Genomic DNA, 6,441 nt, shown 5'->3' on the forward strand with positions numbered 1-6,441 from the left:
AATGTAATGACTAATGACCAATGATCAATATAACAATATAACGTAATGATTAATGATCAATATAACAATATAATCATTTATCCCTGGTCCCTGGTCCCTGATCCCTGGTCCCTGGTCCCTGGTGTTGGGCTAGCGGCTAGGGTGCCGGCTTAGGATACCAAGGATCCTGGGTTCGAATCCCGGTCGATCGCTGAATTAACGCCAGGGGGGTTGACTCAGCCTGTACATACCTTCCGAGGTCGGCTAATTGAGTACCAGTTCACTGGTAATTCCCTGTTTGTCGTTAAAGGCGGCAAAAAGGGTTGGCGTCAGGAAGGGCATCCGGCCGTAAAACATTGCTTCAAATAGGGGACCGAAAAACAACAACAACCACGGTTCCTGAAAAAGGCCAACCCCCGCTTTGCGGGGAAAAATGGCCTCTAAAGGTGGTTTTTTTTTTTTTATAACAATATAATCATTACCTTATATTGTTATATTGATCATTCATCATTACATTCCTTTTGCTATATTGATCATTATATTCCTCGATGTGCTCATTGAGTTTGAAATCATTTGGGATTGTTGGTCTCATTGAAGATGTGGAAGGAACATCGAGCTGGAAAGACAAAAGGAAAGGGTTGCTTTGAGACAAATGATTGAAGGTGAGCAGACAGGTTATATTTCGGAATGCAGGTGATTAGTAAATGCTGCTGCGACGTGGACCTTAAGTCGATTTGATGAATGAGGAGGCAGTGTGGGGCAATATCATAACATTCCCAACAAACCAGCCAGCCTGTTTGGATGTTGAGGAATTGAAGAAGCAGATTGCTTGGCTGGTAGTTTTCTGGTACTTGGCTGGTAGTTGGCTGGTAGTTTTCTGGTATTTTTCTGGAAGTTTTCTGGTAGTTGGCTGGTAGTTTTCTGGTAGTTGGCTGGTAGTTTTCTGGTAGTTGGCTGGTAGTTTGCTGGTAGTTTGCTGCAGCTCTGTGTAATACCAAAGGGCTTTGTAAATTTGCTTCCCTACAGATTTTCCTCTACATGCTTCCTATGATGTATTTCACTCTCTTATGGAGCTTCCTTCAACCGGTCACCAACTGTCCTGTAGCTGCACGTTGTGGAAAAATGTTCTACCTTCATTGTGGAATTTCCTTCCTACCTTGGAGCAAGACTCACTATGTGTAATGCATCAGATATACAGAAATCTCATAATTCAACCACCAAAAAGTTGCTCTTGTGGCTTCAAAGAAAAACGAATCCTGTATTCTCACTCATCGTTGCTCATTTCGGCCATATGGGGGATAATTATGGGATATATTTGGGGTTGCTTTGCTGAACTATATCTTCAGTTTTGCAATAGTGGTGAATGTGCTGTGAACTCACCGCAGGCACGCCCCCCTGACCCCCACTCTCCATTATTATCTGAAGAAGCCTGGAGAATTACCCCCATTATTCTATGAAGAACCCTGGAGCATCAAGAATGGCAAAAGCTACTGTACAAGGCCATTGGTCCATCGGAGTCATAATGTCCTTGTCCTTCGTTTTAATCTTTGTACAAGCTCTTCTATGAGCTTTTGATAATGTATATTAAGAACTCATCTCGTGGACTGTAGGATATGTGAGCACCGGAATATTCCATGGAATCGAAGCAAAAGAAGGAAAAGAAAGAAAGGTTAGGAAAAGGCATTTTATGGTCATTGGGGGGTGGCCCCCAGTAGTCCTTTCGCGTGTCCATGTCTGGTCCCATATCCCATATTTATGGTGTCATATTCCCATATTTACCCCGTGACTGCTTCATGAACTAACTGACCAATTTAGCTCTTCCTCTTCCCAGTCTTCCATACAATTCATTGTCATCAACACAAACTAATAATGAAACATGAAGGTATGCAATAACTTGTTGGGGGTGTAATGTGTTAACATTTGGGGGGCATCTTTTTCAGGTCAGTCCCATCCGTTTAGATGGATTATTCTCATTGATCATCTGCGATGGAGGAAAACTCTCACCATGGCTCCAAAAGGTCGCTTGTACTTGTCCACAGGGACAGCCTCAGTCCCAGAAACTTTGTAAGTTGGCAGGCTAAACTTAGTTGAGGGTTGCCCCAATTAAGACTTGCATGAAAACTACCATGTTGAGCTAGTTTGATGAGGAAGGCACAGTGGAACGGTCTTGTGGAATGTTCTGGTCATCATTACCTCCACCACCAAAGTGGATGGAGGTTATGTTTTCACCCCTGTCTGTCTGTTTGTGAACAAAATATCTCAAAAAGTTGTGAACGGATTCGGCCGAAATTTGAGCTCATCTGTAGCCATCTTGACCAGCCATCTTGACCAGCCATGTTGATCAGACATGTTGACCAGCCATCTTGACGAGATATGTTGACCAGACATGTTGACCAGACATGTTGACCAGACATCTTGACCAGACATGTTGACCAGCCATCTTGACCAGCCATCTTGACCAGCCATCTTGACTTTATGCTGCTGCTGCATCCAGATGCACAAGGCCTAGAGAGTGAGGTCGACTCCGCACGAGTCTTCCTCATTTTTACTCAACTTACGCAGAGTGACTTCCTACATATGACCTTTCCAAGTACTGTGGTACTGGACAAGCAGCAAATGTAACATATTGTGGTGTTCCTGGTGATGAAAATCTTCCAACGAAACGGATTTCCGAACGAGCTTCAACTCTGAGGCGTTCAGTCAAAATATAGCGGAGAATACGCATGGGGGGAAGAGACCGAAGAGCGCTTACCTTCACGGATCCCACCGGCAGTCCTCAAACCTGCAATAATTAATTCAACCAACACAGGTTTAAAATGTTCAGGAAAATGCCGGCTTTATTAACCAAAATGCCGGTAACAAAGAAAATGCACGATAAATGAATCTATATTCCTAATTTGAGTGCTCCCACACAGACGTATACAGACAAAGGATAAAATAACTAAATAAATATGTGTTATTTAGTGGGCACTTAGCTCAGATCGGCTGGTGTATCTCATCAGGAATTGTCAAAGATTGTCTGAGGCCTTGGTGGGAAGCGCACGTTCGTTGGCGCGAACTACGCCTCACTCGCGGCCCGCTCACTCCTGCCTCCGTGCGCGAAGCTATCGGCCTTGGTGTGCAGCTCGCTCTTCCAGCTGCACCTGTCCTCACGATCTCTGCACGGGAAACCACAGTTCCTGGCCCGCAGCTCTTCCTCCACACGACCACTAGCAAAATGTGGGAACACGACCTTCCGCGATGAAGCTTCCTTGCGCAAGAGCAATAGCGACTGTTCGCTATGGATCCAGAACGAGAAGGCTCAAGCTCAAGAGTAGGTCGATGATGAGAGAGATAAAATGTCGATGCCGAGAGAGAGCTTTTCGGCGACCGTTCACCAACAAAGTGCGGCCCAAGAAGACAAGATGCCCGCCGTCCTAATTGTTTTGTACGCGTGGCTCTGATGTCATCCCACGGCATCCCTGTCCCCGATCCTATCAGCAAGTCTCATCTTAGCAGTCCCTGTGCCAATCAAATGATCAAATCCCTTCCAATCACTGCTCTTCAGGGCGTGGCTCGTGGCATGCCTGTGCCTGTGTGCTCACCAAGTCTGTGTTATCAGCGATCGTGCTCGATGCCTGGTTTCCGGTTAGTTTTTAAATGGTGTGGTTAATGGCCGATTTCTTACTAGGTGTCTGTAGTGCGGTGTCCTAAGGAACACAGGAAAATATTACAAAGGCAATTACATACAGCGGATTAATTACCCATAATCCCTCGTTAATTAACAAACCCCACTCCTCTCATGGGGACGAAGATACATTTACCTGACATCCGGTCTACACAAATTTCCTACTTATTACATGGGGTTTCTTCTTCTTCACGACAGTCAGAGCACACACACTACCTATGTACTCTACCTGGCTCTAAGGTATCCCTAGCCCCCACAAACATAACATTATACTGGAAGTTGAAAACGGGCGCACAGGTGGCTGAAGACACGTGCTTGCTTTTCAAGGGACCAAAGCAGCCGTGTTCTTGACAGTCTGCTATGTGATTGAGCAGCCATTTTACGGCCTTCATTGCTCACCTGCATGCATGAGTAAGGGGCTAGACATTAACCATAAACATCAACATTTACCTGATCAGCTTACATCATTTGAAGAACTCTTGGCTGCGTGGGCAGCATTGTGCGGGAGGAAGAAGAGCGTGTGGCTCTCTCAGTCTTTTGCTCACTCTTTTGTGTTGGTTGCGCCAGAGAAGGCTGCTTCTTGCCCATGGCCGCTGGTGGAGCGAATTTCGGGGACTTTATGCTACTTGGAATAAACGTGGAAGGATGGAATAAACGTGGAAGGATGGAATAAACGTGGAAGGAGGTGTGGTTGATCTGTGGTGCTCTTCGGGGAAGCTGAGGTCACGCTGTGCTTTCTGGCGAGGAGTGAGAGAGGAGGACATCTTGCTGCCGCTTCGCGGCTCGGGGTGCTCGCGTGGTTGACCAGCGCCATTGTGGACGCGTTGACGCTCGGTCCTTTCGCTGACCGACCGCACCCGTTCAACGACCACCAAGCTTCCAAAAGTCTTCGTTTAGGCCGGAGCTGATGTTGGCCGACTAAGAACATTTATTAATCTTTTATCTATCCCCTTGTCCGTATTTGTGTCAGCATGGAGGTTCCCTCGAGTTAGATTTATAGTTTTACCTCAGCATTCATTTTTATTGTCTTGCCTTAATTTCATTATTTTTATTGTTCATTGCCTTGCATGAGAAATTTATTATTGTGCATTTAATTGGTTGTATTGTGGATTTTCCTTGACTCATTTCTGTGTTTGTGGGTTCGAGGAATAAACCCTGTGATGGCCGTCCATAAAGGTAAGAACTTTGGTCCCGTCCCGTGCGCGGCAAAAAGAAGCACTGCCAATTTTCGGCTTATTCTCCTCGGAGTTAAAGCAAACTGTTCGGCTATCTGGCACCCATGATCTTAATCACTGGCGACACGACAATACCTTCGGCACAGAGTTTGGAGAGTAAGGCAGGATGCGAGAGAAATGGCTCTGATGTCATTTCTGGTATAGAGGGCCTCCATCTATCGTTGGATGATTAGAATCAGCATGCCCAAGATAGAGAGACCTAGTCTGAAACCAAATTGATGATCTGAGATGAGGTTTTTGTGGAAAAGGGAGGATTTCATGTCAACTTCCCTGATGGACTCTGTAACATAAGCAGGACTTCAACGTTAGGCCATCCGGTACACCGGAAGTCTGTCTATTTTTCTGGGTCCCTCGGGACACCAGCAACAACAACCAACAACAATAACAACAAGGTAATTGCTTCTGCATTGCAGGCACCTCAAGCATACATTGCAGACTCCATGACCTTGCTGACGATTATGGAAGTAAAGGAATTGGTCTGTAGTTTAAAAGGGGATCAGTTTTTGCTCCATTTTTTATGTAATGCTGTGATGTTGGTGGATTTCCAAGCAGATAAAAGATTTCCTAGCACAAATGATAGGGTGATAAGGGCAGAGAGAGGCTGTGCAAGGGCAGTAGAGCAGGATTTTAGGAAATGTGAGCTGATCCCGTCCGGTCCAGTTGTAGAATAAGAGTCGAGGGTTCACAGAAACTTCTCCGCCTTCTCAGATGCAAATGACACAGAAATCAGAAGCATTTGGGTACAACTGGGAAGGGTGGGAACCGAGCGAGGGGTTATGGACATAAGATTTGGAAGCAAATACAGAATTTAGACATTTGACCTATCATGGGCAGAGTCAGCTGCAGTGCCATTTGAAGAGAGGGAATGGATGAAGGGGAGCATAGGGCAGAGTCAGACTTAACAAGGTGCCACCAGGTTTTAGGGGAGGGAGACAAGCTTGGAAGTTCAATCATGAGGTTGGACAGGTGTTGTTTTCTGGCTCTCTTGAGAGTGGCCAACACACTTGTTGCGGACTTTTTGGAAAGATCTGAGATTGCCTTTGGTTGGGTTTTCCGTCCAGGAGAAGGCAAGTTTTTTCAGAGCAACTTCCTCACCACGGAAATCAGTGTACCATGGGTGGGAAGAACGGTAGGATAATAGAACACGAGATGGGATGAATCTGTGCATGAGAGAGAGCAGGTTTCTGTGGAATAATTAATTCACAGGCTGAATTAATATCAGAGGAGATCCACCAATTGCATATTTATTATCCAATGAACAAACTGGAGTAGAGTAAGAGCAGGAGAAAATTTCGGGAAAGTTAATCATCACCAAGTCCAGAAGGGAGGGAGGATTTGCCATTTGGAGAAATCCAGGTTGGAAAGTTTTCAGATTGAGTCTGTCCCATGGAGTAAGATCATTATTCTTGATAGGACTTTTTCATGTTATGGTGAGTATCAAGAGCAGGTTTTAAAATAAACGGAGTTTTATTTTTTATAGGACTTTTTCATGTTATGGTGAGTATCAAGCGCAGGTTTTAAAATGAACGGAGTTTTATTTTTTATAGGACTTCTTTCATG

This window comes from Myxine glutinosa, chromosome 12 (genome assembly GCF_964187855.1).
Source record: "Myxine glutinosa chromosome 12, kmMyxGlut1.1, whole genome shotgun sequence".
Taxonomy (NCBI): domain Eukaryota; kingdom Metazoa; phylum Chordata; class Myxini; order Myxiniformes; family Myxinidae; genus Myxine; species Myxine glutinosa.